Source organism: Haemaphysalis longicornis, unplaced genomic scaffold, assembly GCF_048455015.1.
Source record: "Haemaphysalis longicornis isolate Haplotype H1 unplaced genomic scaffold, Haemaphysalis longicornis Haplotype H1 scaffold_10, whole genome shotgun sequence".
Classification (NCBI taxonomy): domain Eukaryota; kingdom Metazoa; phylum Arthropoda; class Arachnida; order Ixodida; family Ixodidae; genus Haemaphysalis; species Haemaphysalis longicornis.
In genome coordinates, this window is record NW_027526204.1 from 80,233,772 (window position 1) to 80,246,422 (window position 12,651).

The following is a 12,651-nucleotide window of genomic DNA, read 5'->3' on the forward strand; positions in this document are numbered from 1 at the left end:
CTTTTGAGCCTGCTCATGAGCCATGCCAAGGACAAGTGGAACGTGCCTGCCCGGTACATGACGGCACGCTCGCTGAAGCGCGGCTCCCCTAGACGGTGGCGCCAGATTTCCCTCTAGTGTATATTAGTATGAAACTCTATGATTATTATGATTATGACGATGATAACGATGATAACGATGACGACACCGAGGTTCTCAATGAGCTTATTGAAAGGTTCACGCTTATTTTTTTACACCAAATTTATTGCTCTACCGTCCGTCCAGTGGGCCGATTCCGGACAATCCAGAAGAAAAAAAAAAGCTTGAGGAAGAAAAAGTGTGCCGCTAAATATGTCGTTATTGGCTGTTCGTTTTATTTTTCATATTTAAATTACGCTGCTTCCGCGGAAATAATTTCTGCTCCTTTTCCTCTCGGAGGCTCACTCAAACTTCGGCCTATCCTCTTGTGTGGATACGTGTCTCCCGCATTGGCGGCAAGTAGCATATAGAGTTTTATAGCGCAGTAGATTGGAGGACAATCGTGGCAGTGATGTCCGCGCAAACCGAAAATCGCCAAGTGTTGTTCCATTCTTCCGTGCCTTGGCTGGCGAAGGTGCTCCAAATTGTCTGTGACCGCAGAAGCAGTAATTTTAAGGATTATGTCAAATTGTTCACCACTATAGTAAGGAACCCTCTCCCGCTAGTAATTTGTTAAACGCTCCATAAAACACGCCAAAGAACAAGAATTGCGCTAGCAGTACGATTCGATTGATTGTAGGGTTCAACGCGCCGCCGCAACGCAGGCGATGAGGCGCGCCGTAGTGGACGGCTCCGAATAAATTTTGACCACCTGGGGATCTTTAACGTGCGCCGAAATCTCGTACACAGGGGCGTTTTTGCGTTTCGCCTCCATCAGAAAAGCTGCCGCCGCGGCCGGTAATCGAACCCGAGACCTCGTGCTCAGCAGCACAACGCCTTAGCCACTGAGCCACCGCGGCGGGTAGTACGATTCATGTTGGGAGAAAAAGGGTCGAGAACTTCCCCAGTTGGTATACATTCGTTGTGATAAGGCAGCGCAAACTTGACGGGACGAATGAAAGACAACACAAGCGCTTACGAACAACTGACGTTTCTGTTAAACAGCGGAAAAAAGACGCGATTCTCTATATGTTTTTTTTTTTCACTTCAGTTGTTAGTGTCTTTTTGTCTTCTATTCGTCCCGTAAAGTTTTCGATGTCCTGCCATTATCAGGCTGTGCGATTAGGTGATTTGATTAGACGAACTGAACTCATTTTGCCAACCCTCCGCTTTCGCCTCGCCGAACACGTGTCACAGGCGCTGTTTCTAGGGTATACGTTCGAAGGCCATATCGAAGGCTAGACGTAGCGAGGCACTTGCTCGCGGTTAACGACACGCGAATATGTCGTGGCCCGAGTCCTCGCAAAAAGACGGATGACGCACAAGAAAACGTGCATGTCCTCATTTGCTATATATTAGCGGTCTCAGCTCGAACAGAACGCGAACTCGGCTGAAACGTCAAAGTTTCCGCCGATGTCAACAGTCGCGAGCGGCATTAACGACATGTATCTGCAGTGCGTGTGTATAAACGCGGATGCGACGCCGTTTTCGCCGAACCGGATAGCGAAATCAATTATTTCGCCAATGGCTGTTTTGGGCACGCGCTATATCTATCAAAGCAAGCACGTGTGGAAGCCGCGGTCATTACCGCGGCGCGCACGTTTCACGCCATTATTTGTGCGACTTCGACTGCCTTTCCAGCGGATATACTCCCACACTCCCCGGTTTCCTAAGCTCTTCATTTGCTTATCTGCAGCTCTTGTGTATTCAATTCTTTTAGCTTTACTCCCCAGACGACTGGTGCAGTCCTCAATTCGCCCCGAATTGTACATTATTATCTTTTAACAACAGAGCTGTTGTTGCTGGCCGTAATGTGTGCGGCGTAATAAAGAAAACCTAATGTCATAGTTACTCCCGCCGTTAACCGACATCCTTAGCACGCGCCTTACGAGGAGTGCCCGGCGTCGTCCAGGCTTGCGCGTGGCGCTCGCGAAAATACCAAGAAAACAGTTCATCCGCGTCCGCACCTCGAGGGGGAGCACAAGACAGCTCGCGCTACAGACGCCCAGTTTAGTTCGCGAAGCCGGTTGCTGCAGGTTCTAGCGAGTGCAGACGTGTTCCACTTTGGGGAAAATGTGAAAGCCCGCGGAAAAAATGATCCGAACTCGCGAGTCATTCATGAGGAGGACGACGATATAAATGCATACGACGGTGACTACTATTACCACTCTGAAAAGCATTGACGGAACATGTACATAAGCAATTTCAAATCTAATGCAACGCATGGTGGTGTGCCTTTCAGTGCTTATATAGAAAGCAATCCTTCAGCTTCGCTATGGTTCAAGCCTTGCAGGACTTAATGCGAGCTTCGCCAATTTTTTTCATACCTAACGACAAGATCGGCACGTGACTCGCCTATATCGGTCACTCGGAAAGCAGTGAAGAGCCACCGAACTTTGTTTTGACCGGTATCTCTTTGTTTATCGCTCTTAAATTGTCATGAGCAATTCTTGCCTGCAGCGCGATTTTCTTCAATCTGCCGAGTCAAGCAAGTATTTCTCCGAGTCAATAACTTCGGCTCGTGCCTCGTCTATCGCTGCTCCGGAGTTTGTCGAGGAGCCGACCGCCGGAATGCGTGAACGCAGTCAGCAGGAAGACCGCTGCATTGTTTTAAGCGTGCAGTTAAGTTAGTTAACCTCAACTTGAGTTTGTACATTTGGAGGGCATGGGGCAATATTCCCATTCAGCAAATTCTTTCTTTCTTTCTTTCTTTCTTTCTTTCTTTCTTTCTTTCTTTCTTTCTTTCTTTCTTCCCCTTTCCTTCTTTCTTTCTTCCTTCCTTCTTTCTTCATTTCTTTCTTTTTCGTTCTTTCTTTTTTCTTTCTTTCCTTCTTTCTTCTTTTTTTCTTTTTTATTTCTTTCTTCCTTCCTTCCTTCCTTCCTTCCTTCCTTCCTTTATTTCTTTATTTCTTTCCTTCAGTCTTTGTTAATTTCTTTCTTTCTTTCCTTGTTAAATTCTTTCTTTCTTTCTTTCTTTCTTTCTTTCTTTCTTTCTTTCTTTCTTTCTTTCTTTCTTTCTTCCTTCCTTCTTTCTTCATTTCTTTCTTTTTCGTTCTTTCTTTTTTCTTTCTTTCCTTCTTTCTTCTTTTTTTCTTTTTTATTTCTTTCTTCCTTCCTTCCTTCCTTCCTTCCTTCCTTTATTTCTTTATTTCTTTCCTTCAGTCTTTGTTAATTTCTTTCTTTCTTTCCTTGTTAAATTCTTTCTTTCTTTCTTTCTTTCTTTCTTTCTTTCTTTCTTTCTTTCTTCTTTCCTACCCTCCTTCCTTTCTTCTTGCTTTCGTACTTTCTTCTTTCTTTCTTTTCTTCTTTCTTCCTTCCTTCCTTTCTTCCTTCCTTTATTTCTTTATTTATTTATTTATTTCCTTCAGTCTTTGTTTTTTTTCCTTTCTGTCTATCTGTCTGTCTGTCTGTTGTATCGTCGCTGCGGTGTCTGCAGCTGAGTCAACATTTGGCAGGCACTAATCCCGCAGGTACTATTCGTTTCAACATCATGCATGCCTGAAAAAAGAGTTGTGGCGAAGTGGGTTCGCTTAGAAAACATGATGCACGAGCTTGAACGCCAGAACCCAAGAATGCGTTTCATATTTCTATATGTGTGCCCAAGGCGTTCACGCAGGCGGAGCAAAAGAAAAAAAATAATCTGGGTTTCTTCCAAGCGAAGGCATTACACGCTAGAAGAATGGCCCGGTAGGATACTTTCCGCTCGCTTTTATTCCCTGAATCGTCAAATACAGACATTGTACGTTAAAAACATTCTTTTTTGTTGAGTATGTATGGGTAAAAAGCAGAGGACGGATTCAGGCGGCCCGTCCCTAACACACAGGGACACAGAGTGGAGGCCGTGCAATCTCATGCGCTGTCACATCGCGCTCCCACCGCCTGCTCTTGTTTTACGGTCTATACGGAGCTTGCGTGACCAGACAATGTGTACTTTTGCTTTTCACGTGTTTTCCTTTAGGCGAAGGGGGTTTTTACGGGTGACCCCGATCATATCGCACAGGTCGAGTGTATAGCGTGCTCTACAGCCATCGAAAGCGCTGTGTACTGCGCCCCGCATGTTCCGTGTATGCATGTGCATGTCCGTGCAGGCAGCTGGTCCGCTGCGCTTCTTGCGGGATCCTTGACCGGTCCGCACAGCGATATACCAGTATACAGAGGGAGGAAAAAAATGGCCGCGTATCTGCTAACTTCTCTGAAAATGTCGATTAGAGACGAGTCTTCCTCAACCCGTGCAACGTGAATGTGTCATTTATGGGTCCCACCTCTTACGCTCTTCCCGTCCGTCTCACTCCTCAAGCGATAAACACGGTGGAGTTTTGCTTAAGCCAGTTAAATTTTCCCGCATTCCAGTGCTCGCGAGACATCTATTGGAACTTTTCGTTACTGTGGATGTGGAATGCCGCCAGGAGGTATATTCTCGGCCGCGAGCTATATTTGTATTTTTAGTTGAAATTATTGTCTCCAACTCGTATCTTTTTTAGCTATCGCAAATATCAATCGCTCATCGCTTTTCAAAGGACATCGTCTAGTACACCAATATGCCTCCAATTAAACATGCCTAATGATTTCTTTTTGCTGAGCAGTGTTGATAAGTATAAAATATCGTACCGGATTTAGTGGCTTGGGAAGTTTTGCGTATATAAACTTCTCGTTTCACTATTATCATCTTTTGTTCGGGTGTCTGAATCGAGGAACAGACAGAGAGACCAAGAAATTGCGAGTTGAAATAGCCCAAGAAAGCCTATCGTCTTTAAAAGGCCCCGAGCATCTGTTCCGCGAAGCCATAAACGCCATCATTTGGAGGGTCTACCTTTTCCCACGTATTTTGCGCACACTCGGCCCATGGCCTCCGCCTTTTCACGCTTATCCTGACGTATGTTTCGTTTGCGCCTATTAGCCACTTGAAGTCGGCTGGGCTGCGCCACGACGTATGGCCTCAGTGGGGCGGTCGTTGCGTCGCCATTGCTACGACGCTGTTGCTATTGGCGCGACCTTCGATGACACCAATACCCGCCCGTCAAGCTAAGCTTTTAACGCGGAAGCATTACTTGGTTAAGAAGGGGAAAGTGCGTGCCCAGATCACGTCCTCTAAAAGCGTCTTCCCGGGGGTTGTCCTCTCGGCTTGGCGGTGGGATGCAGCGCCACTAATTAGTTTCAGCATAGCGTGTAGCGTACGGTACCATAGCATTACCATGTACCAGGACCCGACTACCCACTGACGTGCTTGCTGTGTAGGCTGAACCTGCGTGTTGCAAGCATAGTACCGTGGTGGTGTCATGGCCGCCATCTATAGACCTGTTTGTAGAGCTTGCCACTTCTACTGTGGCACTAAAATTATGACTGGTCAAGTGTAGGAAACGTTATTATTTGTCATAGCGAAGCCACAAAATCATATTCCTCCTTCTTTATAAATGACTTAGGATGCCATGAAAGGCTTCGGCCCCACCAGGACAAAGACCACTTTGTCCTTATCGGCAACACTTCAGTTGTGTGCGCAACAAGCGTACTAGGTGCTAAACCCGGCATGCACTACCTCCACCAAGAGCCTGCACAGTACTGCAGGAGGACAGGAACCAAGGAACCATGGTGCCACCGCAACACTGGCTGTCCTTCTGCAGTGGAACGCTGGGAAGCCCTCACCTCCCACTGGGACGACGCCCGTGCGAGCAGAGTCCATCTACGGATGCGAAGACATCCTGCACCGCACTCTTTTAGTGCCCCTTTCCAAGCCTGGCTGAGAGGCCAAATTTGTTTAATAAAATTCACCAATTCATCGTTGCCATCAATCAACCAGGTCGAGCGCAAGTATTGCTCGAAAATATGAACGTCTGGCTATGATACGGCAACACTTACTTTGTTCTTCAATGACCAGGTGGTCTTTGTTCGGGCGATGTTCAATTTAGACTTCCCAACGTTTTGTCAAGAGAGGGAGGCGGAGGAATAAACATTTAATTGAGCAGTCAATGTTGTTGGGTCGAGCGCCAGGTGGGGGACCTCTTCAGTCCAGGAAGCCCTGGGTGTTGGCGGTCAGTTTCGCCCGGTCTACCAGATGTTGTTGGTGATCCGGGTTGGAGCTGGTCCACCGACCCTCCCACTGCTCAAATGAGGGATTGGAATTTGGGGCAAGGGATGGTGTGTGGCGGCAATCCCATACCATGTGGTAGAGAGTGCATGGCTCTATGCAGAATTTACAAGTGTATGTGTCCAAGGTCGGATGCATTGAGCGTAGTAGTGTACCATGTGGAAATGTATTAGTTTGCAGCTGTCTGTAGAAGGCCGTGTCTTCGCGAGAGATGTTGAGATGTGGAGGCTGAAAGGTTCTTCGTCCCAAGCGGTAGTGGGCCAGGATGTTACTGTACCTTCTGGGGATTATTTCTCGTGTTGGGCTTATGGAAAAACTGAGAGAGAGAGAAACTTTCTTGTAATAAAAAAAAAAACAGAAAGGTCGACCTGATGTTATTAGTTCTGGCAAGCTATCCTGTTTGTGGGAAGGGGAAGGCGAAGAAATAGCGTGGATAGAGGATGATAGAGATGAAGATGACGGAGAAATGAATAAATAGCTATGTAGGAAAGACATTCGGATAAATGCCATAAATGTAAAGAAAGGGCAGATCTAGCACATATGCTATGGGCCTGCCCGCAGGCGGCTATACCCGCGCGCAGAATCACTCGGGCGGAGCAATGGGAGACCGTGTTGCTCAGCCACGACCCAGCGGATCAAGTCTGGGCCGTCCAGCTGGCCGAAGACGCTGCTAGAGCCCAAGGGCTCTTGGCCGACGCCTAGGATCACCAGCCTCTCCCAATAAAGTTATTTCTCTCTCTCTCTCTCTGTAGGAAAGATGTCTATACTTATACAGGTGTTCTTTATACGAAGCTGAACAGGCGATCTCACTCCTAGTTGGTCGTACCGGTATTTGGACCTGCTAGTTTTTCAAGCTTTTGTGAATGCACGTGTACAGAACCGACAAAAACAGATCTTTGCCAGTCCGAAGAAAACACGTCACGCAACTGGGTCGAAATCCATACGGGCTCCTTCTGGACCCAGTTGCGTGAAGTGTTTTCCTCGGACTGGCAAAAATGTGTTTTTGTCGATTCTGTACACGTGCATTCACAAAAGCTTGAAAAAATAGCAGATCTATATACCGGCACGACCAACTAGGAGTCGGCTCGGCTGTTCAGCTTTTGTACATAGCCATTTATTCATTTCTCCGCCAATTCACCTCTCTCATCTTCTACCCACGCTCTTTCTTCGCTATCCATACGAGCGCCTTCCATATTTCAAGCAAAACTACTGTGTTGGAGTAAGTTTTGTCGGAAGTGCTTTCTTTATAGGAAAGCACAGGCTTCAAACTTAAGGAGCAGCCAGGAAAGGAGAGCCTTCGTTTTGTTCCCTCGGAAGCTAGCGCAAGGCTTCAATGAAAGTTTTTATTTTCCCGGGATGTGATGTTTTGAATGTTTTGATTTTCACATGACCGGGATGGATGGATGGTGCGGGAAGAGGAGACCCTCTAAAGCGAAAAGTGGGTAGAAAGAGTGCTTGCTTGCGGGCAGCCCACAGGGTACACCAATCAGCACAATAACGTAGCCTGTGCTAAGCCTGGGTAAATTCCACTTAATAATTCAACAATCAATATCAATAAATCAATATCAAAATATCAATCATCAATAAATTCAATAATCGGTAGCAGCGAAAGAAGGCGGTGGGAGAACCTGCAGTGGGCTTATAGACAGTAAGCTTCGAACTGTTTGGAAACGAGACAATGTCTACGTATACGTGCAATCAAAATGAGGTATACAAATCCAGCCGCCGAACCAGAATCAAACCGGCGGCTACTGTATTGCGTCACAACTTTCGACATCCGTACGATTCAGGACAGCCTTAGTTGGGTACTCCTCGGCCACAGTGTTTCATTTTCTGTGCTCGCCTCCTCGTGCGGATTCCAGATCCGGAGGAGGCCGAGCGACACCCAACACTAGCGGGTCACTCTGGCAGTGTACAGACCGCACTTGGAACGCGTCCCTGGCTCGGGTTCGGCTTTCGCTACTGTATACACCCCCCTTATCGCATCCTCCCAACGCTGTCCAGCTTCGAAGAAGGCCTGTGAGTACCGGGTCATCGCACGCAATCAACTACGACCATTTGAATAGACGCTCTGTTTGAAAGAAAGGTCATCGTTCAAGGTCCTGAGTAGGCCTAGAATGGCCAATCGCTGGGCGGAGATATAGCGTTAGTTAACGCGGCCTTTGTGTCAAGTCGGCGTCGCCCCGTCGCGACACTCTACAACGCCCGCGAGGGAGGTCGTGGCCGCCGTAACCGCAGTCACCGTCTCGAGTTGCGTCAATGGTGACGTCAATGGTCATGTGACGGAACGCCTTCGCTGGCGTCGACTGTGACAGTGTCGTCGTCGTCGTCGTCGTCGGCTGTGCGCGGCGACCGTGGGTGATATACGCGCTGGCATGCAGAACAATTCATATCACGGCTAAAACGGAGCGTGAACTTTCAGCCGCTGCATATGTTTACGGGGCCATTGGCGTCGGGGGAGCTTGTCTGCGTGCGTCAATGGAGACACCTCTCGCGGCTCTTTTGCACAGGAATGTTTGGCAGTGAATGTCACACGGGAAAGAACCGGCAACTCTGCTTTCTAACGAGTCCAAAGTGTAGGCCGGATCAAAAGACAGAAATTACTAGTACTCTTCCCGAAATATCATGCGTAATTGGTTCTAGATATATCTGCAAGGACGCTGCACCGATAACTGACATCTTAAATGCACTCTGTGTGCTTTTACCCTCCTTTCTTAGGCCACTGGCCACCCTTGCGTACGCAAACATTGACATATATGTCATAATACTCTATGTAAAGCGATCGGTCGCTTGCTGCTGTATTACATTCTTTCGCGGATAGAAATTACATTTTACAGCAAAAAAAATAAAAAATAAAATCTCCCCTCTTGTGCCCCAGCGTCGTCTCCATTGAAAATACGACCTTGTCTTCACACGCGGCGTTGGTAGTTCCAATGCACGATCTCATAGGATCCAACATAACTAGTAATCCAATATAATTTATTCAGCAGACAGCAGGTATGCAAACAGTCTGTGTACTCCTATATTATACTTCTATTAAATGTACAGTCGTATTTTTTTTATTTCATTTCAGATAATCCGGCTTGATCATTTAATTCAGCCAAATTTGTAAGCTTCGTTAACGTGTGAAGTTACTAATTTTGACTTCGAATAAATTATTTCAATTTCCCGCTCGGTTCGACCAAACTTTTAAACGTTCCGTCGAGATCGAAAGGAGGGTCGTACGCATGCCAGTCTTGGCGGTGAAGCCTACATCGCCCCTTTTCAGTGCTGACACGCGGCCCAACAGCGGATGCGCCGCCCAAAGTATACCGGCCAAATCATCTCGTATTCAAACTAACCTCGCATTTGAACCGGGAGGGAATACGATACGCAAGCACCACCAGGCTGTCAATGTAGGGCGTACAGTTTTGAGCGAAACGCTGATCCGTGAGATTGCGACATCGCGTTGCTTTGGAAGCGTATTCGAGCGGAACGATCGAAGTTGACCCAGTGCACTCGAGCTTGGCTGATACAACATCTTTCGCATACTTTACGGCCCATTCAGACGCACATGTGTGATGTTTATTCGTCGCAGCTGGGAATTGTCATCGTGAGTTACCAGTTGCATTTGCAACCGGAAGGAATACCATTTCCGCGCACCCGGGGCTGTCGATACAGTGTAAGTTATGTTGGTTTCTGCACCCAGTGGAGCGGGACGAATGGAGTTGACCCAGTGCACTCACGCCTAACGCGGCGGAACGCTAGTTGGCCAAGCGTTGCAATAGCGATCGTCGTTCACGCCCGTAACACGAACGACACTTCCCTATACGGACATAACCAGTGTAACAAGCTACTAATATCAATTTGCTGCCGTCTCGGACCGCCATTGTGGTCGCCTAGCGCCAGCTGCGCGCGCAGTTTTCTTAAAATGGACGCCGGAACGAGTTCTGAACGATGTGGAGTATTTCAGCTTTACTGAGGTTTGAATTTTTATTAGGCAGCGATGGCGTAGGCAGCGATGGCGTAGAGGTAGAACACCCGCCTCGCGTGCAGAAGGACCGTGGTTCGAATCCCGGTGCCGGACAATTCCCACCGGATTAAAAAAAAAAATCCGCGTATTGATGGAATTGCACAAAGGGGCTTGGGGTGCGGCCTGACCCCGGCGACCATTGCCGGTAATGCACTCCCTCACCAGAGCAGGATTGGCCACCCTGGTGCAGTACCGGCCACAACCTCCCATGAAGCGCTGCAGGGGGCGGCAGAAAGTTAGATGGGCAGATGAGATCAAGAAGTTTGTGGGGGTAAATTGGTCACAGTTGGCACAGGACCGAGGTAATTGGAGAATAATGGGAGAGGCCTTTGCCCTGCAGTGGGCGTAGACAGGCTGGTGATGATGATGATGATGAATTTCTATTACCCGTTCTGAACGTTTTCATCCAAATTTACGCGCATTTATTTTGTTTTCTTTATGCAGAAAACTAGTTAATTCGAAGCAGTGGTTTCTCTCGCACCGCACATAGCACCGCTGATATGCCAACGTCACAAGTGACGACACGAGTCTATTACGTTTGACGGATTGCTAGGACGAGTATGATGCGATAAACTGGCTCCCCAAGGTCGACACTAGCGATAAGATAGGTGAACATTATAATGTTGATTACTGAGGCGGGCGACTGTTGTTTTCTACGCTTGTGATTTATTTTCAACAATTTTTTGGACAATTCCTATGCGGTAAAAAAAAAAATAACGAATGACCCCAGTGAAGTGCGCAGCGCGGCCGCGTTAACTGCTCTAAATTTTCGCAACATCGAATTGAACAGTCGTCTGCCAGCGCTTTTTTTTTTCCAAGGAACTCGCGTGAACCGCTTCAATTAGTAGGAAGGCCATGACAAGTGCGAGAAATCCCGGTTGAAGCGATGTGGCCGTGCAGCTCCTTTAAAAAAATAAAACTCTTCAACTGTTCCGATGTACGCCTTCACTCATTTCTTTACGCCTGAAAGCACTTCGAAAGCTACAGTTATGGCCAGCACGGAAAGATACTGCGTGATTCTCTCGCCGCAGGAGATACGCCTTCAGTTTCTGTCTTGCTTTTGTGGCTTTCTTTTTTAAAGTGGTCACCGATTGCATTCCCTGCTGCAACTGAAGGAAAACCGGCCAACAGCCGCTACAGCGCTTTAATTACGTACTTCCAGCAGTCTAAGAACGGCAAGACCGGGAAAGAGAGAAATATTTTTTCAGCAAGTTTCTAAGTTGTCTGATGGGAATAGAGCAGTGATTTTCTGGCTGAGGTACTTCGTGACCCCGTAATCTAAGTACTGGATGTTTGGCTGACTACGTTCTTCAAGCATTTAGGATTTCATTTTTCATTTCATTTCATGAAATGAAATGAAAATGAAATGAAATTTAGGATTTCAAAAAAAAAATGTGGAAAGAAGCGTCGCACGGTCATTTTAAATGCGAACACGCTGAGCCGAACGCCCTCTAGCGATTGTTTCCTCCATCGCCACGGTGAGTTCAAGCCATGATTGGTGACTGGGCGCAATTAGAGGATTTGCATGGTCGAATCCTCTGACGTAGCCAGCAATGTCACATAAAAAGGAGGCATATTAAGTAAATGTGCAAATAACAAGGCGTGCGAAACGGGTCGGGAGGGAAGAGGGACGAGCCTGCTCATGATTTATAAGAGATCGATAAATGAATTTACAATTAATTTTTTATTACAACTAACGTACACTCACGGCGGTTACGACTGCAGTTAATTCCGTTTCTCTAATCCAAGCGCGTTGTTTATTGATTTTAACCGTTGGCATGCACACACATCGTCAAGCGCTGAGCACTTACCATTCGTAGATGCGAAGACACCGGACACCTCCCGCCCGCGTGAAAGCGTTTGGGTTGGGTGTTTATCCGCGGAGGCACCGCTCGAGTTCCGTGTATACTGTGCGTCAAATGTTGCCTCGCGTAAACAGGAACGACACGAGACGCGCGTTCTACGAGCTGGCCGTTCCCACCATTCCGGGATGCGCTGGACGTGGCGCTTCCTGGCGTGAGAAAGTGCGACGATGGCGCTCGCCAAAGCATGCGGCCGAGTTGTCTTCGTACGTGGCTGTAAACACAGCACGTCAGCGTAGGGAGACCACAAAGCCACTGGCGTCGCATGCAGTGGAGCGTCGCATATAGAGACGTGCACAATCTATGGACCTTTAAAACATTGTGTGCGAGACTTATAATATATATATATATATATATATATATATATATATATATATATATATATATATATATATATATATATATATATATATATATATATATATATATATATATATATATATATATATATATATAGTCTGAAAAGATAAAAACTCACACAGAGCGCGAACAAAATAAGGTTAGTAGAGACAGAGACAAACGAGAAAGACGTAGAAACTAAGAATAAGTTTACTGACGTTTCAGGGAGAGGACTCCCT

The 12,651-nt window shown here is 47.0% G+C and overlaps 1 long non-coding RNA gene across 1 annotated transcript in view; it reads right to left on the reverse strand.

Annotated features, from left to right (window-relative positions):
* LOC144157822 (uncharacterized) overlaps window positions 1-12,281 on the reverse strand; it is a 36,601-nt gene extending 24,320 nt beyond the window's left edge. Inside the window, exon 1 of the long non-coding RNA XR_013319880.1 lies at window positions 12,023-12,281. This is a non-coding gene — a long non-coding RNA (uncharacterized LOC144157822). The remainder of the gene's footprint in view (window positions 1-12,022) is intronic.
* Between the last annotated feature and the right edge of the window lie 370 nt (window positions 12,282-12,651).